Below are 25,680 nucleotides of genomic sequence, written 5' to 3' on the forward strand. Positions count from 1 at the left end.
CCTTGTAAGCACCATCCAGGCCACGCGCTCCCAGCAACCCCGCCCGTGCACGTGGGGCTCAGCCTCGATCGACATGGGGGAAACTGAGGACTGCAGAAGTTTCCTGTAACCCCCGGCCTCCGGATCCCCTCCCTCCGCCCTGGCGCACACGCCCTTTTCATCCTCACTTTTGGGCAAACCCACCCTTGCGCCCGCTGTCCGCCGCCCCACACGCCCCTTCCCGCCCCGCGGAGCCGCCGGGGCGCGTGACCGCGGCGTGGGGAGCGCTCCCATTGGGCCCCGCCGCCCACGTGACCGGCGGCCGGCCGCGCGCCCGGGGGCCGGGGCCGCCCATGCGCGCCGGGCCCACGTGCGCGCGCGCCCCGAGCCCTCCGCCCGTCGTGCCGGCGCCGGACCGCCAGGTCAGTCTCCTCGGCGCCGCTCGGCGGGGGCGCGCGCGGCGGGGGCGCGCGGGGCCGAGGGCGCACAGGCGCGGCCCCGGCTCCGGACGCAGCTCTGGGGCGCGCAGGCGGAGGGCTGGCCGCCATCCCCGCGGAGACGCGTCCCGAGACCCTCGCCCTGTGCCGGGCGGCCGCTCCCAGGAGCGCGGGCCCGGCGGGGGGCTGCCACGTGCAGGGTCTCAGCCCGGGAGGCCGGGCTCGGGGACGCAGCCTGCCGCTCCTCGCCTTGCGGGCAACGGGACGCCTCGGGCTGGAAGGCGTGACCCTCCTGTTTCTGCAGGGCGGGAAACCCGCTACCCCGAATTCATCCTCCCCAAGGTCCTGCGCAGAATCTGGCTCTGCCCCCATTCCCTGCTCAGTTTCCGCATCTGCACAGTTCTGGGGACGTGCTCTCTAGAGCTCCTGCCCACCAGAACCCCACTGGGCTTTTCTGCCCCGGGGTAGGAGGGGGATGCCAGCGGATGTCGCCGGAGGCTGAGCTCCAGGTCCCAGTACCATGGCTCAGACCCGCGTTGGGGCTGGTAGCCCGGCAACGGAGCCTCACCTCCCCAGGCAGTACCCCGCCTACAGAAGAGGTCAGCTGCCTTGTCCCAGGTGTCGCAGGGATTAAACAGGTGGCTCTTGACAGGCTCCTATGTCCTGTGGCAGCTGGTGGCCGGTGGGGTTGGGGTGGGTGGGAGAGCAGCCATCAGCCCAGCCCGGCGCTTTCTGGGAGGAACGTGGTGACCCCACAGGTCAGAGCCTGGCTGTCGAGGTAAGGCTGCCTGTCTGCTCTGAGATAGCAGGTCTGAGGGCAGCTGGGGCCCATGCCAGCAGGTCACAGTGTGCCTGGGCACCCCAGCCCTGGCAGACGGGCATGCGCCGTGCCTCCTCTCCTGGCCTGTGGGCTCTGTGGTCTGCTGTGAGGCGACAGCGGGTGCCAAGCGCCAGTGTGGCGTGTGGGCACTGAGGGGGCCCTGCTTCTAGGCTGGAGCAGTGCAGGGGACTGTGGACCAGATGCCGTCAATGGCCACAGGGTGCCCCCGTGGCCTTGCCCAAATGGAGGCCCTGTGCAGTACTGTGCCAGCTCCCTGCCCCACTGACCTCACAGCCTCCCACGAGGTTATTAACCTCATTCTCGGCGAGGCCCTGCGAGGTGGAGACGTCCACCCCACAGCTGCAGACCTAACCAGAGCCTGTTTCCTCGTCCGTGAAGGGGGTGCTGGTTGTCCCACCCTGCAGGCTGCTGTGAGGAGTAAACCAGAGAGGCGCCGAGCCGGGGGCCCACCCTGAGGCAGGCATGGGGGTCTCCCCACGCCCCCCATCCCCGGGTACCCTCACTGCAGGTATTCAGGAGAGAAGCTGTCCTGGTCAAGTGAGAATGCCAGGGTGCCCCTTGAATGTGCCGTGGTGCAGCTGGCTGCCCCCTCCACAAACACACAGTGTGCCAGGCCCCACGCTGGGCTCAGCCTCAGCATCCCGTGTCTCCCTTGGGACTGTGACACTGTGTAGCCGATGGGGCTGTGTGTGCTGACCGATGCGTGTGTCCAGGGCCCACTCTGCCGGGTGGGCTCCCGCCACTGAGGACCAGGGAACGGAACAGATGTGGCCCTGCCCTCGTGGGCCCTGCCTTCAGTGCCCGGTGGTCTAGTGGGAGGTGGGGAAGCGTGGCTGGGAGACGGGAGTTGCCAGGGTGTGTGGGGCGCCTGCTGGGAGCCAGACCCCTTCCCCACCCCATCCTGTCTACCCCCTGACAACGGGAGGCATTGTCCACTCCTCGTGCAATGAGAGGCTGAGGCTCAGCGAGGCTCCTCGCTTCCTGAGGTCACATGGCCTCTGGCAGGGTGGCTCAGGAAGGAGGCCCCTTCTGTCGGACCCCACGTCTGACCCCGTGACCCGAGTCCCCTGTGCGGGCTGGGCAGTGTCCCAGTCGGTAAACTGGGAGGCTGGCCCAGGCCAGGGTGGGTGGAAGGGCCTCAGCCAGGCCCACTTCCTGCCGCAATGACCACCTGCTGCCTGGCTGCCCGGCCCTGGCCTGGCCTGGGGCCCGTCCCCTCCCCTGCCCAGGCCTCAGCTGGGAACCCAGGGAGTTGGGGGGGAAGCTGGGCGCATGTCCCCTGCCAGCCCTCGAAAGGCAGGTGGTGGTGTGTACGTTTGGACGACACGAGCCCCAGTGCCTGGGGGTCTCAGCCTCAGCGGGCGTTGAGGCGGCTTGAGCCTCGTGGGGACCGGTGTTCTCCTCTCTGAGAGGCGACAGTCTGTCAGGGTGGCTGGGGTGAGCTTCCACGGTTCCCGGCTGGCACAGCGGGCAGGGAGTTTCAGAGACTGCTTGTCCAGACTCAGGCCTGAGCCCAGCATTGCCCCCCACTGTCCCAGGGTCTCAGGCCTCTGTGCCACTAACCCCTGCTCTGTCCCGAATCTTCCAGGCCACCGCCTTTATTGTGCACCTACTGTGTGCTCTGCTCGAGCTTGGCTGAGTCCTGGATGGGACAAGCTTGGGATGCGGGACCCTGGAAGGTCGGTGCAGGCCAACCGTGAACGAAGTGGTGCCCAGAGGTGTTGGGGCCAGAGCCCCTGCTCAGGGCCCGGCGGGGCTGGGGCCAGCAGGGAGGAGAGCCCGGGGTCCTGTGCTCAGGAGATGCTTGCTGGACGAGAGGCCGGTGGGGTCGGGCCCGGAAGGTGGGTTCAAGGCCCCTCTCCTGCTGGGTGACCCCGGGGGTGGGCGTCACCGCCCTCGGTCTCCGTCCTGCACCAGCAAATAAGAGGCTGTACCAGATCAGTGTTTGTCATCTTGGGAGGCACCCCCAGGCGCTTGGTGCTCTTTGAGATGCACACGCACATCCCCAGGAGATTCTGATGTCCCCAGGCAGGAAGCACCATTGCTAATGTGGACAGATGGAAGGTTGGGCCCCCCGCCCACTGCAGCAGCCTGTGGTTCCGTTCCCTGATTCCGATCCTGGCGATGGGGTGGCAGGAGCCCTGGAATGTTCTAGAGCAGGACGGTGGGATGGAGCAGGGCCTGTAGGGGTTCGACTTCCCTGGGTTATGGCCAGAAGTGGGGGCATCAAGAGGAAGGCTCCCACCATGGGGGCCTGGGGGTCTTGGGTGCAGGGCTGGGGGCTGTGGGCTGGAACAGAACTCTAAGCCGAGGACATTGGGGTGGGTGCGTCCCTGCCTGGCTGCACAGAGTGTGCCAGTCCATGGCAGGTCCTCGGCAGTGTGGCTTTGGGCCAGCTCTTCTCCTCTGGGGTCTCAGGTTCCCTTTCTGCAGAAGGGGGCTCTGACCTACTCTCTGCGGCTCCTCCATCCCCCCAACCCCCCCCGGGAGCCGAGGAGCCTGTTCCCACGGCCTCACTCGCCGCAGAGACCCCGCAGCCGGGGCTGGCCCAGCTGGAGGAGGCGGGTGCGAGGCTCTGCCCGTCCCCTTCCCATGGGACCGGTGCTCCCGGCTGGCCGCTCTCCTGGCCCCGGGGCCCCTCTTGTGACTCAGGCTTCCTGGAAGAGGCTCGGAGAGTGCGGAGGATTCCCCACCACCCCACCCAGAGTTCCTGCCCACCAGCCCGCATGACCCATCCCACCCCCGCAGCTACACACGGGGGCTTTACCTGCTTATCTGCTCTGCCCCTGGCTGCAGACATGCCCCTTCCTGCTGGCTCCCCCCACCTCCCCCTTGTCTGCTGGTGTCGGGACAGCAGCCCCCTCGGCCCCGCGCCTGGCCTGGGCCCTGCCAAAGCAAACATCTCCCTCCTTCCTTTCATCTCCTCGCCGGGTCAGCTGCTGGGCTTCCTCCTGGCCTCCGATCCTCTCTGGCCGCCTGCCCGGTGGCCCATCTGCTGGGAATTGCCATGCGGAACTCAGGGGGTGCCCGGGACTGCCCGGGGCTCCCCACAGTGACCTCACTGTCCGCTCCACACGGCCCTAGGGAGCCCAGAGCCGTGGCCCCAGCTCTGCCGGCCTCTCTGGGCCTGCCCCTGCCCTTCCTGGACCTCGGTTTTCTTGTCTGGAGAACGGGGAGCTTAGAGCAGACCACGGACCCCCTAGCAGACTGGGTGAGGGGTCCGGACAAAGCTGATGGCCTTGGTGGTGAAGCCCCAGCAGCCTGAGCCAGGCTGCCTGCTTCCAGTCCTGCACCTGCCCTGTGTGACCGGATCATGGAGGCTCGCCGTGTACGCTCTCTGAGGCCTGTGACCTCGGGAAGAGCTGTCCGTGGGTGCCTCGGTTTCCCTGTCTGTCAAGTTGTACTCTTGGGCCAGGCCCTGTGCAGGGGGTGGGCAGAGAGTGCCTGGGGTCCTGCAGTGACAGGACCGCCTGGCCCCGGGAGCTCATGTGCGGGAGAGACAACATTCAAACAGTGCTCTGTGTTGTTATTGTTTCAATCACAGATTTAGTGAGGTTCCTTCTAATGATGCAAACAGCCTGGGACTCCGTGGCTGCTGTGGGCCCTGGGCTTCCGGGCCTGCGCTTGACTTCACAGGAGCAGACGGCCCATACACGCTGTTCTGCATCTCACTTGAAATTTCCCTTGATGCTGACCGTGGACCACTCCCCTGATGGCGCTTGTGGGCCCTTGTTTGTTAATCAGGACCCTTGTGATAGGGTTTTATAAACAGGGCCCTCGTCCCTCCCGCCCCCATCACCTCCGTCTTGGCTGCTGCGTAGATGAGTAGGTGGTGCAGGCTACTGGCTTGGCCTCACTCCTGCCTCCCAGTGCCTCTTGTGGGGTGACCCAGGCCTGTGTGGGCCCCTGTGGGGGATGGGAGGAAGCAGAAAGAGATGGTCTTGAACCCAGGAGGGAGCCGTGGGTGAATAGGACCCACAGGAGACCCAAAACTTTGAGGCCGTGGTGGGGCAGGAAGTCAAGGTGGCCTTCTGGGAGGAGGTGGCATCTGGCCTGGGCTTGAAGGATGTGGGCGTCACAGTAGCTGGAGAGAGGGGTCTCTAGGAAGGGGGCTAGGTAAAGACAGGCCCCCGTGGGGCTCAGGGCCTGTTGAACAGCATCACCCTATGTGGTATCACCACACGCTTGTGCGGGGCCGGCGGTGAAGCTCGTCTGGGACGCCTCCCTGACCCTTACTGACCCTCACGGTCAGCTGTGTGGCAGCTGCTGTCACCACCTCGGTTCCCAGGCGGGAAAGCTAGGCATTTGAGGCCGAGTGTGTGCTCAGGGTGTCAGGGTGGGACATGGGGCTGGGGTGGAAGGCAGGTGTCTAGTGCTCCTTCAGCCAGGGCTGTGCGGTCCTAGCAGAGCGGCCTGGGGCCATATCGGCCATCCCCTTGTCCTGCTCTGGCCTGGGGTGTAACTTGCCTGTCTGTGCCTCAGTTCCCCATCTGTAAATGGGGGTGCAAAGCCCTTTTGTGGGGATGTTGGGAGGCATGGGGGGGTGGGCCCAGGCGGCCTGGCCACACAGTGGGTGCTCTGTGGTGGGTGACGCGGCCCTCCCTGCTCCCGCCGCTCCTCCGTGGCCTGCGCGGCTGGGCCGTTCCCACGGCTGCCGGGCAGCGGCAGGAAGCCATCTGGAGGCCTTGTTTACCCCTCCCCCTGCTGCCCTGGCAGGAAGTCACCGGAAGGGCCGTCCCGAGGGGCCCCCAGGCCTGTGAGGACAGCCAGTGGCTGGGGGTCCCCAGCTGGAGTGTGGGGGCAGGGAATGCGGAGGACAGAGCCTGGCGCAGCTGAGCGCGCCAGGGCCCACCGTGTCACGTGGCCTGGAGCGTGGGTTAAATCATTCGTCGAGGGTGTCCATCTGTCCGTCCACCCTGTCAGCTACCCCGTCCCCCAGCTTGGGCCCCAGACAGGGCCCAGTGCGGCCATGGCCCACCAAGTCACAGTCTCTGGACGTGGACGAGGCCACGGCAGCCTCAGCCGTGGGTCGTCTGTGTGATGTTGGGGAAGGGTGGGGTCCAGGGAGCCAGAGGAGGGGCTGCTATCCCACGGGGTGGGGGGGCCACCGGAAGAGACCTTGGGGCCAGCTGACGGTCGAGGAGGAGGTGTCCAGGAGAAGTGGGGAGAGGGGTGCAGGCAGAGGGTCGGAGGCCACCCCGTGTGGTGGGTCTGAGGCCCTGAGAGGCTGAGAGGGGGGAGGTGGCAGGAGGCAAGGTAGAGAGGGGGTAGGGTCTGGGGCATGGGCGGTGACAGTGGGGGGATGGTGACCATAGGGGTGGTCACGGTCCTGCAGACCCCTTTCTCTCCACCCCTCCCCACCTCTCCCGCCCCTCCTCTGACCCCCCACAAGACCCCCAGAGCAGCCTGTAGATCCAGACATGCCCGGAGCAGGATCTGGGCCTGGGCTTCTGCCCCTCGGGATGTGCCCAGCTGCCCTGGCATTTGCGGCCACTGCGATGCCCAGTGACTGGCCTGAGTGTGGCCCGCCAGGCCTGGGGACTGTTCCCACGGACACTGCCAGCTGGGCCTGCCCTGCCCTAGGAGGGACCTTGACCCCAGCACGGCCTTGCGTCCTGTGTTCTTGGCTGCCTCCCGCCTTCAGGAGCCTGGTGGGCTCGAGGTTCAGACAGCCCTGCCTGGCCAGCCACGGGGGGCCGAGGAGCATCCCCAGCCTCGGTTTCTTCCTCTCCCCCTCTTAGTTCTTGGCCTGCCTGTGTTCTCACTGCTTTTCCTCCCTCTCCCCTCCCCCCTCCTCTCCTTCCTCCCTTTGGGAGGTTGTGGCCCAGGGTCCTTGTGGGCAGAGCCCTCCCTGAATGTGCTGGGGTTTGGGGCCAGGCGAGTGTCCCCCACCCTCCCCGTGAGGAAGTGAGCGTGAGAACCAGGGCTTCGGTCGGGATCCGGGATCCAGGAGACGCGGTGGGAGGCGTGTCCATCGGCCAGTCCTGGGCGAGAGTGGATGTTCCAGGGGCATCCACGGGCTGAGGAGGGCGGTCGTGGGCCTGTCCCGGGAGGGTCGCTGGCTGTTCCCAAGCCCGTATGTACTGCGTGCGAGGTCTGCTAGTCTGTGACCCAGCCTCACAGCCACCCTTGGGGTGCCGGCACCCCGTTTGCAGAGGATCGCCTCTCCAGGGCAGAGCCTAGGCTGACCCCGGGTCTGAGCAAGGGCGGCCTTGCCCCACTGCCTTGTCATGAGACACTAGGTCCCACAGAACGTGGAAGCAGAGGGACGATGCAGTCTTTAGAAGACGGTGGGCTGTGTGCGTGCCCAGGCGGTGGCTGGGTTCCCTGGCGCTTCCGGAGATGCATTTGAAATGGGAGCAGCCTGAGGGGTGTTGGGGCACCCTGGGCAGAGGGTCAGGAGCCCGGGGAGCTGGCCTCGGGACAGCAGCTGGCATCAGCTCCTCAGACTGTTTTTTCCTGGGGGTATGACAGGATGGGGGTCCCCCCGCCCCTCCCCTCCTGTGAGGGGGTCTGGCTGGAAACTGGGTGGAAAGTGGGAGAGTCTTGGTGTGTTGAGGGGTCCGGTTGGGGGCTCCTCGGCAGCCGAGGGCCTCTCTCCCTCTCCTGCTGTTGCTGGGCTGGGTCCGGGAGCGCTGGCCCCCAGGGTCCCCACCTGGTTGCTGTGGCCGGGAACTGCGCTTTTCTCCCCGTGAGCTCCCCTGCACCCCAGCACAGCCATGGTGTCCAGAAGGGCTAGGTGATTGTCAGCTGGTGGCTGGGCCTCCGAGGAGCTGGGATTCAGGTGGACAGGGTGGTGCCAGGCGGGGGTCCTAGGTAGGTGGCACTGAGTGGGCAGAGGCCTGGTGGCAGCACAGGATGCTGTGAGGACACAGTGCTCCTGGCAGAGGGCACAGCGTGTGCAAAGGGCCGGAGGCAGGCCCATGCTGGCAAGTTGCAGGAATGGCAGGAAGGCAGGTGAGGCTACAGCAGAGAGAGCAGGGGAGCGGTGGGAGAGGGGGGTCGGCAGGTGGGCCTTCGGGCCGTAAGGGTGTGGGCTTCTTTCTGAGTGCCATTGGAGGGTGTCAGCTGAGGAGGACAGGATGGACTTAGGTGTCACCGGGTAGGAAGTGGAGGGGCAGGGGCGGGGGCACCCAGATGCCAAGGTAGGGGCTGGCTCTGGGCAGAGCTCCCCCCAGGCAGCACCTGGCCCAGGTGTTGTCATCTCACCTGTCACCCTCCACCCGCCCTGGGGTGACGCTTCTGGGCCCGCTGGGGATTCCAGGAGTTTCCGCTCCCTCCTCTTTCGCTTAGTCCTGGGACACACCTGGATTTGCAATGGCAGAGACCTGCCCATTGCCGCAGCGATGCTGAGAGCCCATGCCCACCCGAGCCCGCCCTCCCGGGAGCAGCCCCTGCGGGTTCCCCTGAAGCCTGGACTCCTCTCTGCTCTCCACCCTGGCCTGCCTCCTGGCCGTGGCTCAGGCTGTGCCCTCCGCCCCGCACACCCACCCCCATTCTCCCTTCTTGGTTAGATCTCTTAAGGCCAAAGGGGGACAGCGTGCCCTGCAGTGAGTGCCTTATGGGTGTCGTCCAGCAGGCCGCCCAGGGCAGTCCCACTCTCCAGGGCCATCCGCAGTGCTGCTGTGGCTGAATGGGGCCTAGACTCTGGGGGGTCACGCGTGAAGCTGCAGGTGTCTGTCTGGCAGGGAAGGTGGCCCCTGCGCGGGTGAGGGAGGCGTCGCCCCGTGGAACCACCTGGCTCTGTGCTCCTCTCTTGTCTGGCGCTCACTCTTGGCTGTGAGCGAGCGCACCCTCATTCTGCTCTGAGCCGGCTTTGCCTCCTGCCCCTTCCCTCCCCAACGAATGCATCTCCCGCCTGTGCTCACTCGTGCGTTAGTTGTGTTTTAACTTCTAAAAGTGCTTGGACAAACCTCCCCGCCCTCAGAGGCCAGCGGGCCAGCCTGGAGCCCTGGAGGGCGCCTCCCCACCTGTCTGGCTGCTGGGACCTCTGTCCCTCCCCGACCTGCCCAGTGCCCTCGGCTGCCTGGTGCAGCCCCCTGGGCCCGGGAAGGGGCCAGCTAGGTGCCCCCAGGTGTGGACCCAGATCCTGCCCACCATGGCCCCGGACCCCTAGGCCTGCACCCCCCTGCATACCCCGTCTGCCCCCTCACTCCCTCCCTGGGTTTCTTCCCACACCTGGGCGCGTGGAGGACTCCACCAGGTTGCGTTAGTTGGCATCTAACCCTCCTGCTGTTCTGGTACGCTGTGGGGTCTCAGCGGGATGGATGCCTGTGGGTGTTTGTTGAGACGGCCCCCCATGTCCAGCATTGCTCCCCGGGACGTGCTGCAGCTGAGGCCCTGTGGGTGAAATGAAAACAGATCTGGAAGTGACCCCAGTGTCTGTCAGCTGAGGAGCAGATAAGCAGAATGTGGTCTCTCCACACAGTGGAATATTACTCAGCGGTGGAAAAGGACGAAGTCCCGGTCCGCGCTACGACACGGATGACCCTTGAAAGCGTTGTGCTGGGTGAAGGAAGCCAGACACAAAAGACCACATAATGTACGATTTCATTCAGGTAAAATGTCCAGAAAGGGCAAATCCGTACAGACGGAGAGTAGATGAGTGGTTCCAGGGCCGGGGCGGGTCGTGCGGAGGGCTCACTAACAGGTGTGGGGTTTCTTTTTGGGGCGATGGAAATGTTCTGGGATTAGACAGTGGTCATGATAACACAACACTGTGAATGTACTAAAAAATACCAAAGTGCATACTTTAAAATAGTTACAATAGTCAACGTCAAGTTATGTGCATTTCATCTCAATTAAGAAAAGGAAATTTAAACAGCTGCCCTGCCCCGCACAGCCTGGCCGGAGCGGGGCCTCAGTTAAAGTCTGCAGAATAGGATTAACCCAGCTCTGCCCAGGCGGCCAGCAGGGAGGGACTTTGTTAGCTCTTAGAGAAGAGAGGGAAGCCGACACTGGTGCTGCGCTGGGACACGGCGGGGACTCGAGAAGCACTGGAAAGCGGAGTGAGGCCGTCTTCCCTCCTGCCTGAGCGAGGGCCTTGCCGCGGTGAGGTTTGTTGAGTGAATGAAGGAGGGGAGGCTTAGGGACAGGTTGACGTGTGCGAGCCTCAGCCCCCAATGCGCACGGCCTGGGCTCCTGTTTGTCGAGAGTCTGTCGTCAGTGTCTCCCCCCGGGTGTCTGTCGAGCCTGGGTGGCCGGGTGCACACAGGGTGCGGCACAGGGTCGTGACAGACGAGGACTGCACAGTGCCTGAGCGTGGCCCTGGGCAGCCCCGTCTTGCTCTGCACGCAGTCCTTGCCCCATCCGGGCTCAGAGCTGCCCTGGGGTCAGATGGAGCAGTGGGCACACCTTGGTCACCTCTAAAGTATGTGCCTCGCCCGTTCTGTCCTCGTACACTTCCTCGTTTCTCCTGGCTGGTCCCCGTGAGGAGGGGCCCGAGGCCCTCTCGCCCACCCAGCTCTGGGCATTTTGCCCTGTGTGAAGAAGGTGCAGCCCCGGGGCTCCTGGCCCCCGAGGGGCTGACTGGTGGTGGCCCCCCAAGTCCGGGCCCGGCTCTGTGTGGGGAGGCCTGCGAACCGCAGCGTCCATCTGACTGCATGGTGCTGCTGAGTGGGACAAAGTTCCCGGGCCCTGGGGACTGTCCTCTGAGCTCCCTGGCCCCTGCCCCACCTTTAGGGTCCGAGGCTGTTAGTGCTGCCGCCCCAGGGAGAGGGGCTCAGTCTGCTCCTGTGTGGGGAGCAGGCAGGGAGCCGGCTGGGAGTGGCCCGCGCTGTGCCTGTCACAGGCCTGCCAGCCTGGTGGCTGCTGCTGCACCTCCCGCCACCCGTGCTGGGTGCCCCAGCAATGCCCAGAGCCTCGGGAGGGAGCAGGGCCCAGCGCAGACCCCAAGCTGGAAGGCGCCTTATAAAGTGCCCGGTGGTTTCCAGTCCCTCCTGGGGGTCCTCAGATGCTCGGGAGAGGGGGCTTTCCCTCGGGACACCGGTTCTGATGGTTACCTGCCCCCTTCCCTGGAGCAGGCAGGTGCTCTAGGCAGCCGTGCAGGTGGCCTGGGGTCCTGATGCCCAGCTCCCTGGACACACTGTGCTGGGCCCTCTGCTGCCTGCTGTCTGGGAAAGCTGTCTGATGGCGCTGGCCAGGCTGCCGCAGGGCTGGCAGGGGCAGGGGTGAGGGTGGCACGCTTGGCGCGTGGTGGTGCCTGGGGAGGGGTCTTCCTCCAGTCTGGGCTGTCGTCATGGCCTGTGACACCTGCAGCCAGGAGCTCATCTCGCCACCCTCAGTCAGTGTCACCATGGCATGAACAATGTGGGGACACCAGGCAGGGGGTCAGGGTGCGGGGGTGGCCGGACCTGGCCTCTGCCCCCACCCCTGCTGTGACGGTCACCGCAGTGACAACCAGTGTGGCCCGCCTGTGACGCTCTTCCTGGCCACGAGCCGGGGTCTTCGTGGTCACATTTCACAGATGAGGCGCCAGCTCAGAGAGCTGGACCCGGCCACACAGGTGAGCGGGAGTCAGGGGGCCAGGAGGCCGCTGGGAGGCTGGGGCCCGAGGCTGCCCCAGCCTGGCGTTGCTGAGGGGGTCTTCCGTGAGTGCCTCCATCGCTAGTGCCTGGTGTCAAAAACATTCTGGAAATGTGCTGATGGCTGCCCCCCGTCCCCGTATCAGAGACGAACGGTCTCTGAGCCGTGCTGTGGGAAAGAAGCCCCCTGCAGTGCCCTGAGGAACCCACTGGGAGGACCACAAACCTGAATGTGGATCCTCCTGGGGACCTCAGAGTCCTGCCAGAGCGCCCGTGGGTGCCCAGCACTGCAGAAGCATTTGAGGGGCTCGGGCAAAGCTGCGTGGAAGAGGAGCGTCCTTCCAGACTCCAGGAGAACAGCCACCCGCAGCCCCACGAAGGACGAGCTTCTAGCAAACCCTTTTGACAGATGAGCGAACTGAGGCACAGGGAGGTTGAAAGATGTGCCTAATGTCACACAGCTGGCAATGGGGGAGCCAGGATGGGACCCAGTCCAGGCTCCCAAGCTGGGGACCCTGTGGGAGGGGCCGGCTCTGCGGGCAGTAGCCATAGCCTGAGCAAGAGTATGGGACCGATGCTGGAGCCACGCTGGGCTTGGGGTGACAGGAGGGAGCTGTCCCCTCCCCTCGGGTCCCCTGAGAACCTGCCCGGCCTGGGTTAGGGCAGAGGCTCCATCTCGGGGTTGGTTCCCGTTGGTATGACGGTCACTGGCACCCACAAGGTTATGGGGGGTGGTGACTGTATGGGGTACGTGGAGTCCCGGGCACGGTGCAGCGATGGCCCCTCTGGGCGTGGGGGCCGGTGGGGTGTGAGGCGCCCGTAGGGGCACACAGCGGCGTCTGGGCCGCGGTCACCCTCCTGTGGCCTGGCTGCTCGGGGCGGGGCTGCTGAGGCGTGGGGGGCAGAGCCCCTGGGTGGTTCGGGTCCCCGAGTACCCTGCACGGGGCCCGGCAACCGAGACGGCCCGAGAACGCCATGGGGCCAGCATGGGGCCGACGCGCTCCTCGCCTGAACGGGCTTCTGATGGGACCTGGTGAGGAGCGAGAGGCAGCCCGCGGTGGGCCCTCGGCCCCGCGCCCGCAGGCCCCTCTCTGTTGCCAGCCTCGGCCGCCCTCGCGCCTGCTCTTTGGGGCGCCAGGGGGCTGCGTCTCGCTGCCAGGCTGGCCCAGAAATAGCCGTGACCTCCGCACCCGACTTGGCAGCGCCCAGCCCGCAGGCCTACGTGCGCCCCGCTGGGTCCGGGCGGCGCGGCCGGTTATTTTGGCCGTGGCCTCCCGAGGCCAGGTCAGAGCTCTTTCCCGCGGCCCCTCTGACGCGCGTCCACCGGGCCTTGGCCCGCGGCCTGGCCACCTCCGTGACCTCGTGGCCCCCTCCTGCCCCTGACCCCAGTGGCCTGCACTCTGGGCAGGCAGGGGGCTCCTGGGGCTGGCGCAGGCACTGGCAATGGGGCCTCCTGGAGCCAGGACATCTTTCAGAGGGCTGGGCCTCAGTTTCCCCTTCAGGGGCTGTTTTAAGGAGAAAATACATAGGAAGTGCCCACCTTGGGTTGGCTCTGAAACCTGGCTCAGCCCCTCATAGCTGTGTGGGCTCAGGCAAGTCACTGACCGCTCGGCCTGGGCCTCGGTGTCCTCATCCATACACTGGGGCCATGGGTGCCTTCCAGGACTGCTTCGAGGGTGGGTGTGGGGAGGGGCCTGTGTCGAGGGCACTGTGTGAGGCCATTACATGGAGCGGTCCTCGGGCCTTCCCCCCATTTCACAGGACTGGACCCCAGGCCTAGGGAGGGGACATCCATGGGATGTATGAGGAGTGGTGAGCTGGGCAGTGGCCGAGTGTGGACTCAGGGCCGTGAGTGGCCTGTGGACCTGGGTTCCAGCTGGGCCGCAGTCTCCTCTTCTGTGACATGGGCAGAATGTGCATGCCTCCTGCTCTGGCCAGCTTCTAGGGGTGGTGATGAGCACAAGTGGCCACCAAGCCCTGATGCCCCAAGGTCCCGTCACCCCTGAGGCCCAAAGCTTGCTGGGCACCCGTCCCACAGGGTCCTGCTGTGGAGGACAGGCCAGCTCTGCTCCCTGCCTCCCAAGTGGGTACAGAGGGGCTGGTGGGCGTAGGGGATTGGCTGCCCTGTCTGAGGGCGGAGGCCCCCTCCCCTGAGGTGCTGGGGAGGGGTCTGACCCTGCCTCCTGTTGGGATCAGACTACAGCAGGAGGGGCTGCATTGCCCGCCTGGGGCTGGCCGCACGCTGACAGCCCTTCTCCCGTGCCCCGGGTCTCCCTCTCCCTTGGGACCCTGCCCTGCCCTGCCACTGCTGCCCCTCCACGGAGAGCAGCTGGGGGCCCCGGGTGGGCGCGTGGAATCCAGCCCAGTTCTGGGTCCCTTCTGCAGAGTAGGCTTAACGAGCCTGCTCCTCTCCTGTGTGCCCGCCTCCTGCCCTCCAGGCCATGGGACAAGTCTGTGGGCACCTGCGGGGTGGGCACCTGTGGGTTACAGTTCCTGTTGGCTCGCCTTGCCATGGGCCGGTTATACTCACTTCGTGCTGGTGACTCAGAAGACCCAGAGAGGTTGGGAGATGGGCCCAGGGACACACATCAGCTGTGGGGAGGACTTTCTTAGTTGTCCTGGGCATCCCAGTGGGCACTCAGTGGAGGCCTTGTCCCTTTATGGGCTGAGGACCCCTGTGGGGCCTCCAACTGATCCTAGTGGGTGAGGATTGGTGGGCAGCCTGCCCCGGCCAGTGTGCGGAACTGTTAGGCCACACAGACCCTCTGCGAGGGCCATGACACCTACTCCAGGTCTCTGAGGCCCTGGCCCAGGGGTGGGCTTGTGCCCTGGGGTTCCTTTTGCCTGTCGAGGGTCCCGTGTGTGCACATGGCACGGGAGGGGCCGGCGCTCTGCCTGGTGAGCTGGAGAGTCCTGACTCTCTTGGGGAGGCCAGACTCGGGGGCCGCCTCTGGGTCTCCTGGGGGCCTCCACGTTCCTGGCAGGGGCTGGAGCTGGGGGCCTGGGGGCGTGAGGGCCTCTCAAGGGCCATGAGCTCCAAGTGGATCCGTGAAACTCCGTGCCCTGCTGGGACGCCACGCCCATTCTGGGCACCAGCCTTCAGGGGCCTTGGAGACTCGGTGGCATAGTGCCAGGAGTTGGTGCCAGCCCAACGTGGCCCCAGAGGAGAGTGCCGGGCACTGAGGGTACAGGCTGGGGCTGGCTTTCAAGCTCCGTTCCTCCTGTCTAGAATCCTGGAGCGGCGGGATTCCCAGTCCAACACGCCATACTCCGGAATAATGGGCTCTGGGCTGCTGCTGCTGCTGGCGTCTCAGATCAGCAGACCTCCTGCTCCACGGGCAGGGAGGCGGGGGTGGGGGGGCGAACGCTGCTCCCCATGGTGCAGGGTCAGCTGGGCCGTGTGTGTGAATGCAGATGCTGGGGCCCCATCGCAGGTAGCGAGCCCTGGGACCCTTCCTGTGACCCAGGCCGCAGTTTTGGAAACAGGGATGAGTCCAGCTATGTCCATTCCAAGACGGCTGGGCTGGGGCCCCGGAAGGGACCGTGACGGGCCCAGGGCCCATGGTGGGAGGCTCCAACCCTCTGGGTACCAAGGTGGGGCCCCTGGGCATCAGAAGGGTGGACACCCCATCTCCATGTGGAGGTCCCTGGCAGTGTAAGGCTGGACAGCTCGCCCTTTCTGCTCCAACTTCCAGCCTGGGCTGAGGCCTCCCTGGCCTCATGGAAGAGGGAGTGTGGATCAGAGGGCATGCAGGTGGAGGGCCGCTGGTGGCATGGTGGTGCCAGGCTGCGGCAGGGTGGTGGGGACCCCAGCCCTCCTGGTACAGGCATCTGGTCTGGACGTCCCTATTTGTGGCATACGTGAGTGTACGTGTCTCCGATGTACACATGGACAGAGTGGCCATCGGGTTGTGTTCTCGGTCACACTGGGGGACGGAGGATGAGCACTGGGAGTGCTGAGCCCCTGACCTGGCCGCGGGAGCAGAGGCATACTGTCCACTTGTGTACCAGGATCCTCGGAGGTCTGTGTCCTCCCGTGGGGGGATGTGAAGGGGACTGGAGTGGTGGGTGGTCCTGGGTGGACCTGGCCTCTGGCACTGGCCCAGAGAGAGGGACGGGAGGTGGAGGCAGGGCAGCTGGGCGAGGGGAGGTTTGTGCAGTGGGGTGGGAGAGATGGGGAGAAGGGCAGTCAGATGGGGGCGCAGCCAGACAAAGGCCTGGCGGCAGGTGTGTAAGTCACAGCACCTGGCAGGGGCCGCAGTAGGTGCAATGGGGAGCAGGAGAGGTGGCCGGGCTGGGGGCTCAGGAGGGCCTTGGGGACTGGCTGAGGCACCTAGGGGCCACGATGCAGCTGAGCTTGCACCACCGGCCCTTGGGAGGGGCCTCCATCTGGGTTAGGGTGACTGATGGCAGTGGGTGGGCAGCCAGTGGGAACCAGTGGGGACATGTGGATGGGGGAATGCCCTGGCAGGGGGCGATGAAGTTATGGGGCAGCCGTCTGGGTGGCAGGGGCTAGAGGCCCCTCCTACAGCTAGAAATTGCCCCTCATGGCTCCCCCTGCAGAGGAGCAGCCTAAGCATGGTGGCTCCCAAGGAGTACAGTCCTGGGGGCTGTGCTGGGCCTGAGATGCCCCCACCCCCACCCAGGGTCGGGGAGAGGGCTCTGCCCCTCCTGATGTCACCATGACTTGGGCAGCATCCTGGTGTGGGAGGAACAAGCGACCCTGGCCCTGGGAGGCAGGACCAGCCCCTACCCCACTGGGGGTTCCTACTTCCTGGTGCTTTTTCTGGGCTGGAGCCCAGGCCTAAGTGGGATGGGCTGACTGGCCTCTCCCTGCTTGCTCGTGGAGGCGTTGGGGACTGAGCACTGAGCTCAGAGGGCTCTCTCGGCAAACCTGGCCGGGAGAGACCTTGAGCCCCTGAGCGGGGGCTACTTAGCTTGGGGGCAGGTTGCAGAGGGCTGGGCTGTTTCTGTGTGGGGCGTGGGGGTACAGTGAGCCCCCCCCCCCCGCCCCCGCAAGGATCTCCTTCCCAGGCCACAGCAGGCAGGGGGAGCCGGCCAGAGACCTGGAAGCCCCTAGCTGTCCCCCTGTCCCCGCCCACCCGCCGGCTGCAGGGCCTGGGCCTTGGTGCCTGGGACCCCCCTCCCCACTGGCTCTGTGCCCGCCCTCCTGCCCCTCCAGCTCTGGCTGCCTGCCATTACAGGGCCCTGGGGACTGTTCTGCCCTGGCGGGCCCCAGAGCCCAGCCCAGAAAGGGAGGGGGGCTCTCCTGCCCTCTTCCCGGGCCCAGGGTGCCCGCGGGACCTCAGACCGGAGTCCGCCCCCTCCCCGGCTGCCCCAGCCACGCTGCGTGTGGGGCGGGGGGGCTGGCTGGGCCGGCTGGGCGCGGGATCTTTCCGGGCTGCCCCACCCGCGCCCCCGCCTCCGGCACGATTTGCGATTTACGGCGCGGGCGGGCCCAGGGCCTTTGACGCGGGAGGGCGGGGGTGGCCGGGATAAAGCCTGGCCGGGCGCGGCGCCGGGGCCTCCAGGACTCCGGACGGTGAGTGTCCTCGGGCTCCCGCGGCCCTGGGCTGGGGCTGGGCTGTGGGAGGTGGGGGCCCGGGGTCAGACCCCTGAGGGGGCGGGGCCGGGTCCCCAGGCTACCCTCGGGGCTCACAGCTCAACTGGGAGCCTCAGTGGTTTCCTCTGTCCAATGGGGCGAGGGGTCGCCCTGGGATGGAGCCTTTTCCTTCCAGAGCCCACGCTGACCGTGTTGGAGCCTGCACTCTCCCTGCAGCCTCCTTGATATTGCTGTGTGCCCGGGTCTCCGGGTGGGGGTACCCTGGCCTCAGTGGTACAGGAGGAGGGTGACCGACTGCCGCTCCCACGGTCCCTTCCCCACTGCTGCACCATCCGGAGCTGGGACGGGGTCACAGAGCAGAGCGGGGCCTCAGCCAGCAGTGGGGTCCAGCGTGGTTCCTCTGCCCCTCGGGTAGGTACCCAGCCCGGTGGTGCCCTCTCTTGTGAAATGAGGGTCTCGGTGCAGTGCTGGCACGATTGTTCGTATATTGTTCCATTGGGGAGTGGAAGAAGGCTCTTGAATCATCTCTCCAGGCCAGCTGGTGTGGGCAGGGCTGTCCCGGTCATCGTCAGGTGCTGCGGGAATGGAACCCGCCACGCGGTGATCTGTGGTTGGTAAGACTGTTAATTGAGATGCTGATTTTGGCCACAGCCTCTCTGGCTGGGGTGTAGACTGACATCCCCCTCTGATCCTTCAGCCACCTGTGGCGCCCTGTCAAACCCCCTCATACAAAACAAATCAGTGGAGCTTTGGGGACACAGACCGCCCCCCCAATAAACAGAGGAGCTTAGATCTCTGTGGCCCTTGCAATCTTTAGGCTGTGTCAGAAAGCGTGTTTTCAACAAGTGGTAACTGCCATCATGAATATTTTAATTTTAATTAAAATTAATTTTTAGTGAAAGTTTTATTAGTATTAATAACAATATTTATTGTTCTTAATGGCAGCTTAGTCGTCTGTTGTTATCTTGGGTTTTAATCATCCCCTGAGGGGTTTGGAAGTACCTATGGCTTTCTAGGTTGGTCATAACTGTGTGCAAAGCAGGAGTCCCTGGGCTGAGTTGAGGACCTGGGGCCTCTCCTGGGGCTCGGCGGCTGATGGTGGCTCATGTTGGCGGCTGGGCCTCCGGCGTCCACTTTGGCTGCTCTGAAGGCTTTGAGGTGTGTGTGAAGACTTCCTGGGGCCTGTGCTCTGAGCGGGTGAGATTTGTGTGATTCGTTGGTGGAGGAGAAGAAGGAACCCTGGGCTCGGGACCAGAAAGCCAGCTCTCTCCGTCTCGCTGTCTGGCCCCCGGGTAAGATGGGGCTCGTAGTCTTTGGCCTGCAGGGCTGTGCACGTGTGCAGGAGCGGGGTGATGGAGACGGCCTGAAAGGGCCTCCTGAGCTCTCGTGGGGCTCACGAGGAGTCTGCTGCGTTCCCCATCTCAGGGGGCCACACCATGTGCCTGCCATGTTCTCTGCCCAAAGGCCACCTCCTCACAGAGGTCTCCCTGATTAACCTCCCCGCTAAGTCATTTCTGTCTGCCACAATCCATTACCTGTTTATTATGTGTCCCCCCACCAACCCCCACTCCAGACTCGGAGCTCTCTGAGGGTGGGGTCATGGGGGTTTGCTCACCCTGACCCTCAGCACCCACCATGGGGCCTGGAGCCAAGAGGGTGCTGGGAAGGTACACAGAGGAGTGAAAACTCAGTGGGAGAAACTTGGGCACTGAGGGTCCTGAGGGCTTCCTGGAGGATAAGGGGCCCCTCACCGGGTCTCGAGGGTGAGGAGTATCTGAGGGCATTCTGGGCAGAGAGAAAAGGGTGACTGGAGGTGAGAATCCTACAGCCCCCTTTCCCCTCCCCCTGGGCTAAGGGTAGGAGGGGCAGGGGCCGGTGGGCCAGGCTGAAAAGTCAGAACTCAGTTTTGCAGGCCATAGGGAGCCACAGAGGGTGTGTGAGCAGCAGGACGCTGAGGGCCGCCATTCTAACTCCAGCCCTACGCCAAGCCTCACTGTGGGGCTGCACCAGGTGGGCCTTGATCCCGGGTCTAGTCTGAGGCTGGAGCTGGGACATGCACCCATGGAACCGTCCTCCGAGATAGAAATACATGTATCTCTTGACACCCACCCTGGTGGGGAGGGTGGGCCAGCTGGTCTGGCGGGGGTGGTGGAGAGAGAAGGGTGGGCTGGGGGGCTGGAGACTCCCAAGATTCCCCCCCGATGCGGGGCAGGGAGGGTAGGCTGCCCCCGAATTTGGGTCTCAGGTGGGGTCCTTAGCTGCTTTGGAGTCAGGGTAGAAGGGGCATCGGTGACATGGGTGAGGGGCCTGGGCAGGTGAAGCCTTGAGATGGTGAGACAGGGGTCAAAGGCACTAGGCCTCCGTGGACAGATGCCCAGGCTGGTGGACGCGCTGAGAAGGGAGGAGGGCAGTGGTGGTCTGCACCCTGGTGCAGGGGTCCAGCAGACGTTGCGGACAGCAGGCTCCGCGGTGCTCTGCGCCAGGCCCTGTCTTGAGCACGTTCCATGGCTGGATCCATCCATTCCTGACAGGGGCCCCGAGAGGCAGCGACTGTCCTTTTCCCTCTTTGCAGATGAGGAAACTGAGGCACAGAGAGTGACCACCTGAGGTCACAGGTCAGAAAAGCTCTCCTGAGGAGCTGGAGCTGTGGAAAGGCTGCGGTGGGAGGAGAGAAGGGCCCGGTGGAAGGGCGTGTGCGGCCAAGGGCTGGAGCTGGGGGGGCCCCACTGGCAGCCATGCAGGGGCAGCTCGTGGGGGCCCTGGGGCTCAGGCTGGGGTTCCATGGGGGACCACGCTGCCCAAGGCAGGAGCCGAGGGAGGGAGGGGAGGCTTGGCCAGTGCCAGCATGAAGGTCCTGGAACCCCAGTCTGCCAGCCTCAGGGGCGGCCCAGGTGTGACCCAGGAAGCCCAGTGACAGTTGATGCTGGGAAAATGCCACATTCTAACCCTCCATGTGACAGCCTGGGAAACTGAGGCACAGGATGGAGCAAGGATTCTGCGAGGAACCTAAGGAGCTTAGCTCTGGGGATGGGGGACCCCTGACTCAGTAGTGTTGTCTGCCTGGGGGGGCACCCCCATCCCCCTCTTGGGACAGCATTACCCGGCCCACCCATGGTGGGCAGTCTGGGAGGTGGCTCCTCAGGGCAGGGGTGGAGGGGTGGCCAGCAGCCCCATCTAGGAGGGCAGGAGAGGGCGGGCTGGGCCTTTTGCCTGTTCTGGTGATTTCTTCCCCTGCGTCCTCCAAGCTTAGCCCAGTGCCTACATTGGAAGATGCTCAATATATATTTTTAAGTTGGATGAATGAATGAATGAATGGACGAGTGAATGCATGCCTGGTTCTCTTTTCTCCCTTGGTGGGAGTCGTGAGGTCTGGGGTGGGAGCAGGGGAGGCCACAGCTGGGACACAAGTAGCAGAAGGGGCTCAGAGCCAGTGCTGAGCTCCGGGGAGGGGGGTGCAGTGTGGGGTTGGGGACGTCCTGGTCAGTGACGGGTGAGGGGTGGGGCCTCGAGCAGAGGAGTGCAGTCCCCCCACGTGCTGGAGCACCTGGATGGGCTGTGGCCAGTGTGTCACCATGTGATGTCACAGATGGCCTGGCCAGCAGTGGCCACATCTTCCAAGCCACGGACCTGCCCCTGTCGCTGCCCCTAGCCGTGAGCTCCCGCAGGAAGGGCCACACGGGGGCTGGGGTGCAGGGGGGCAGCTGGGAGGGAGGCTGCTGTCTCAGGCCCCTAGCCACGGGGGGCGCCTGCCCCTTGCTGCCAGGTGGGCTCATGAGGTGGCAGAAGGGGCACCTGCAGGGCACGGGGGGGGGGGGGTCCGGCTTCTCCTGCCGCACCTCAGTTTCTCATCTGAGCTGCTGCCTGGTGGCCACAGAGGCCCCGTTTTCCAGCTGTCAGTCAGTGCCTGGTGTCCCCTTTGTCCCTTCAACACCCCAGCAAGGCAGGGCTTGTTGTACGTTTACAGGCGAGGAGCCAGGCTGCGGGGGACGTGGTCTCAGGCAGCTTGGCGTCGCTCGGGTCTGTGAGCCTGCAGCCTGGCCCTGACCGTGACGGTCCGGTTCTCATCCCTCTGCCTGCCCTGCTCTGTTCTCTGGCACTGGTCCCATTAGGGGAGGGGCCAGGCCCCGCAGGGTGAGCCCACCTGGCTGAGGCCAAGGCAGGGAGGGCCAGGGGCTCAAGAGCTGGGCTGTGGGGAATGGTCCTCCTCTGGCCGGGATTGGGGTGACAGCAGGCACCTGGACGATTCTCCTGGTGCCACCAGGTGAGTGCCATCGAGGCCGGGGAGGCTCAGGGTGGGCCTGGCGGGCTCCAGGTGGCCACAGGGTTCGGGAGATCCAAGGTGCCTGGTCTGGCGCCCCCTGCTGCCTGCCTGGCCGCTAATGACAGCCAGGGTGGAGCCCAGCAGCCTTGCCCGTGCCCATGCGGTGCCCGCCCGCCCGCCCACCCACGGAGGCGGCAATTCCAGCTCCCAGGTCTGCGGTGGAGCTGTGGCCAGCCTGGGCAGTGCTCGTGGCTGACCGCACGTGAGGGTAGCCTTGGGGGGCCAGCTGCTTGGGTTGGCAAGTTGGCACTATGCCCCACGGGGCACCATTGAAGCCAAGTGTGTGGTGAGGGTGGCCCCGTGCGGCACCGAGGGCCGCAGCCAAGCTCCAGGGCGTGTCCTGCAGCCCTCTTCTCCATCTCGAGATCCCAGTGGGCGGAACAGGTGCCTGCCCGGGGGGGGAAACCTAATCCTGCTCCCAACAGCTCTGCTTCCAGGTCACGGCTGGGAGCCTTGTGACTGGCTTAGAGCTGGCACCACTGTGGAAGGTGGCTTTCCTCCCTGGCAGTGTATCCATTTATAGAGGCGGCCACAGGTCCCAGAGAGGGCGAGTGTTGGCCCCGGGTCACACAGGGAATCAGGGCAGCTGGTCAAGTTCTGATGATGAGGCTCCAGGCAACAGGAGCATGCTGGTCTCTCCCGCTGGCCACCTCCTCCGGGAAGCATTCCTGGACCACCTGATCCACATCTGTGCCTTCTGCAACGCCTGCTGTGCTGGCTTATTCTGCTCAGAGACTTTCCTCTTGCTGGTTCCCATCCTAGCAGTGGCACTCAGGAGGCGCTAGAGGGAGGGACTGATAACTTGGGGAGCCGCCCGAAGGCAGAAGGTGCTGCCAAGGGGTAGTGAGCTCCCCGTCATCGGAGGTGGGCAAGCTGGGGGATTAGATTGCATAGGTGACCTTTGAGGTTCCTCTGGAACTCAGGGGCTGAGCTCCCATGATGGGTTCTGGACATTTCCCAGATCTGGATCTCTGCCCAGAACGTTGGGTCATGTGTTCCTTCCACAAACAAGTGGGGAGCCCTCCTGGTGCCAGGCCCCGAGTGGGAGGCAGGGCGGAACTGACAGCCTCTGAGCCCTTCCTTTGGGACGTGCCCTCCCAGGGGCTGCGAAAGGCGTGTGGCTGGAGGAGAGGGGACAGGGCAGGGTGGGGGGAAGGAGGCAGCAGTGCTTGGTCAGTGGGGGATGCGGGACCCTCGGGGCTGCCGAGGGCTCTGGGAAGGTGTCCTGGGGATCAGGGTGGGCTTGGCCCGCTCAGGTCTCCCCTCCCGGCGCCCCCAGCAGTGGGGGACTTGAGCTCGCTCCGGGAGGATTCCAGGAACGGCTCCTGCCCTGATAAAAATAGACTTCTCCGAAGGGCTTGGGGCTGCTCCAGCTGCAGCAGGTGCCCCCCAGGCCTGGCTGGAGCGGGGGCCCCAGGCAAGGGGGCACAGGGATGCTGGGGCCCAGGGCTGCAGCCTGAGCAGCCTGGTGGGCTCTGTGTCCCGGGTGCAGTATCACTGAGCTTGACGGGAACTTTCAGGAGACAGGCTGGGATGGTGGAGGCGGCTTGCCCCAGAGGACTTCTCTCCCAGACAGCCAGGGTGGGATGAGCAGGGTCCCTGGGGGTCAGCGAAACTCAGCCCCAACTCTGGTTCTTCTGCTTCCTGGCTGTGTGACTTGGGCAGGTCGGTTGACCTCTCTGAGTTGCTGTGATTTATCAATCCAATGTGGCCAATATGTCTTGTTCACGGGACGTGTGTCTGGCAGTGTCCACAGGGATAGACTCTGAAAGCGGTCAAGGTGGGAGATGGGTGGGGCGCTGAGTGCCCAGAGCTGGCCTTCAGGAGGATGCTGCTGGAAGCAGGGAGTAAAAGCACTGAAGTGGGAGTCCCAGCCCGAGGCCCACCTTGATGCCCGAGGGCCGGAGCCCCGATGCTCCACCGGGCTTCGTTGGGGGCGTGCCTGTGGGTGGGGCTCCTTCCACTTGTACAGTCCTCCCATTCTCGCCTCCCTGACCGCTTGCCCAGCTCAGGGATGGGAGGACGCAGGGTCACAGGCATGGCTGACGCTCTCTGGGTATGCGTGTGGGGAGAGCCCGGGAGGGGGCCTTGTTCTCGCCTGGGCCCCTGGCCAGCTCCCCCCATCCCCCCGCCCTTGTGGTGCTGACCGCTGATTGCAGGGGCCAGCCTGGCTGTCTGGGAGCCAGGCTCAGAGCCGGGTTCCCAGCGAGGCGAGGCCTCCAGGGACTCTGTGTGCTGGGGGCTCTACCCACCCTGCTCCACCCCCTTCCAAGCGAGGGCCTCCGGGCTGGCCAGGCCAGGTACCGAGTGGACTGTGATGGCAGGTCCACTCTTGGAGCTCCTGGTCTGGGGAGCACTTACGTTCCTGACGTGGTGCTCCCAGGAGGCAAAGCCAGGACCCTGCTGGTAGGGGCAGGCTGGGACCCCAGGGTGGGGGGTGGCTTCACCTGGGAGAGTCACGGGGGGCCTCATGGGGTGTGGGCCCCTGCACTGAGAGTTGGAGGGTGAGCGGGATGTGGAGGTGGCTCCCTGGGTGACCCTGTGTGGGCTCCTGGTCCCAGTGCCTCACCTGCACACTGGGTGGGTGGGGAGGGCGGTGAGGACTCTGAGGGACAGCATTGACTCGGACGTGGTAGGTGCTCTGGAAGCGGAGGGGTCCTTGCATGTGAGGCTGGAGAGCTGGGCAGGGTTCTGAGCCCGCGGACTGGGCACCGTGGGCCCACATCCTGTGGGCGTCAGCCACCTTAAGCCACCTGGGCCAGGGTGCTCTCCTTCCATTTTCAAAGTTAGGAGCCCTCCCTCCAGGCCTTTGCCTGTGCTGAGGTCCCCACCAGGCGCGCGGCTCTGCACTAAGAGACTCCTGGCGCTCCAGCACGGAGCCCTGTGCAGCCCCCTCTGCTGTGGGAGCCCTCCTGCGAGGTGGGGCCATGGGGAGCCCCAGAGGGTTGTAGGGCTGGCGCGCACACGACGAGGGGCCCCTCTCCCTAGCACAGTGGGAGGAGGGCGGCTGCGTCGGCGGCAGGGGCCCCGCCCCGCGGTGGCCAGCGCCCTCCCCTCTGCCCTTGCGTTTCCCTTTCCTCCGCGGCGCTTCCTCTCCGGCTCGGCCCTCCGCAGCCCCTTTGTCTGCCCGGCGCGAGGCGGGCCCACGGTTATATTTAGGCGGCAGGTGTGGGAGCCACAACTAGCCTGGTCGCCCGCCGGTCACCGGCCACCCCGCCCACGTGATGCCCGGGCGCTATAAATAGCCCCCCCGGCGCGGGCCCGCCGAGCATCCGCTGGGAGGCCGGTGCGCCCCGCGCTCTGGGTCTCGGCCGCCGCGCCCGGCCCGGCCCGGCCCGCACGGATGGAGGCGGCGGCGGGACGCCTGCGTGCGCGGGTGAGCCTGGGCGGAGGCGGGCCGTGGGGCGTGTCGGGAGGACCCCAGCCCTGCACCCGGGAGGGGGCCGCACCTCTCAGAACCAGCTCCTACCCTCCCCGGGGAGCATGCACCGCGGGACAAGGTGGCGCCCGCCCACGACCCCGTCCTGCCCACGGTGCTCCCACGCCCCTGCCTTACCTCTCCTGGGACCCCACCCAGTCCTAGTCCTCCCCTCATATCATCCAGGGTCAGCCGTCCAGAGGGGCCGCCTCTCTCTGAAGCCCTCCGGATTCGCCTAGCTCCTCAGCCAGCTGTGAGCAGGAATGAGGGTGGTAGCCTCTCCAAACCTCGGGTTCCTCTTCCATAAACTGGGGTTGAGTGTTGTTCTTACCTCCTGGTCTTGAGATTGAAACCCCTGGGGAGCCCTCGCCGGGTGCTGGTCTGGTCAGGGCCCAGAGAAGGTCCCCCAGCTCCCAGCCGTTCACTCATTTGTGAACAGGGTGGATGCTGGGGCCTCCCCTCACGGGCTTCTAAAGGATGGCTGTTTGGGACACAGCAGAGAACTCAGTGCCCTCGGGTGGGAGGAGGCGGGCTGGAGTCCCAGGAGGGGGGTGTGGGGCGAGTGGCAGGGGGACCAGAGGGAGGGAGGGGCATCGGG

At 65.4% G+C, this 25,680-nt stretch overlaps 1 protein-coding gene and 1 long non-coding RNA gene across 12 annotated transcripts in view; one reads left to right on the plus strand and one right to left on the minus strand.

The window, feature by feature from the left end:
- Positions 1–312: 312 nt before the first annotated feature.
- Positions 313–25,680, plus strand: part of PTP4A3 (protein tyrosine phosphatase 4A3) — a 36,958-nt gene continuing 11,590 nt past the window's right edge. Inside the window, exons 1-2 of one of the 10 annotated variants that reach the window (XM_070631118.1) lie at positions 313–401; positions 9,686–9,815. The gene's annotated coding sequence lies outside the window, so the exon portion shown is untranslated. Of the gene's footprint in view, positions 402–9,685; positions 9,816–17,045; positions 17,755–23,632; positions 23,721–23,754; positions 24,071–24,718; positions 25,041–25,268; positions 25,396–25,680 lie in introns of those variants that run through there. The other 9 variants (XM_070631114.1, XM_070631116.1, XM_070631115.1 and 6 more) reach the window with 9 other exon arrangements.
- Positions 18,205–25,607, minus strand: LOC139085182 (uncharacterized). Of its 2 annotated transcripts, XR_011543286.1 has the most exons (4): positions 25,414–25,591; positions 25,221–25,333; positions 24,234–24,390; positions 18,205–23,495 (listed from the first exon to the last, which is right to left on the minus strand). It is a non-coding gene; the product is annotated as an uncharacterized lncRNA (long non-coding RNA). The 2 variants fall into 2 exon arrangements; XR_011543285.1 differs by lacking the exon at positions 24,234–24,390 and having other exon boundaries at positions 25,414–25,607.

Source organism: Equus przewalskii, chromosome 8 (genome assembly GCF_037783145.1).
Source record: "Equus przewalskii isolate Varuska chromosome 8, EquPr2, whole genome shotgun sequence".
Lineage (NCBI taxonomy): Eukaryota > Metazoa > Chordata > Mammalia > Perissodactyla > Equidae > Equus > Equus przewalskii.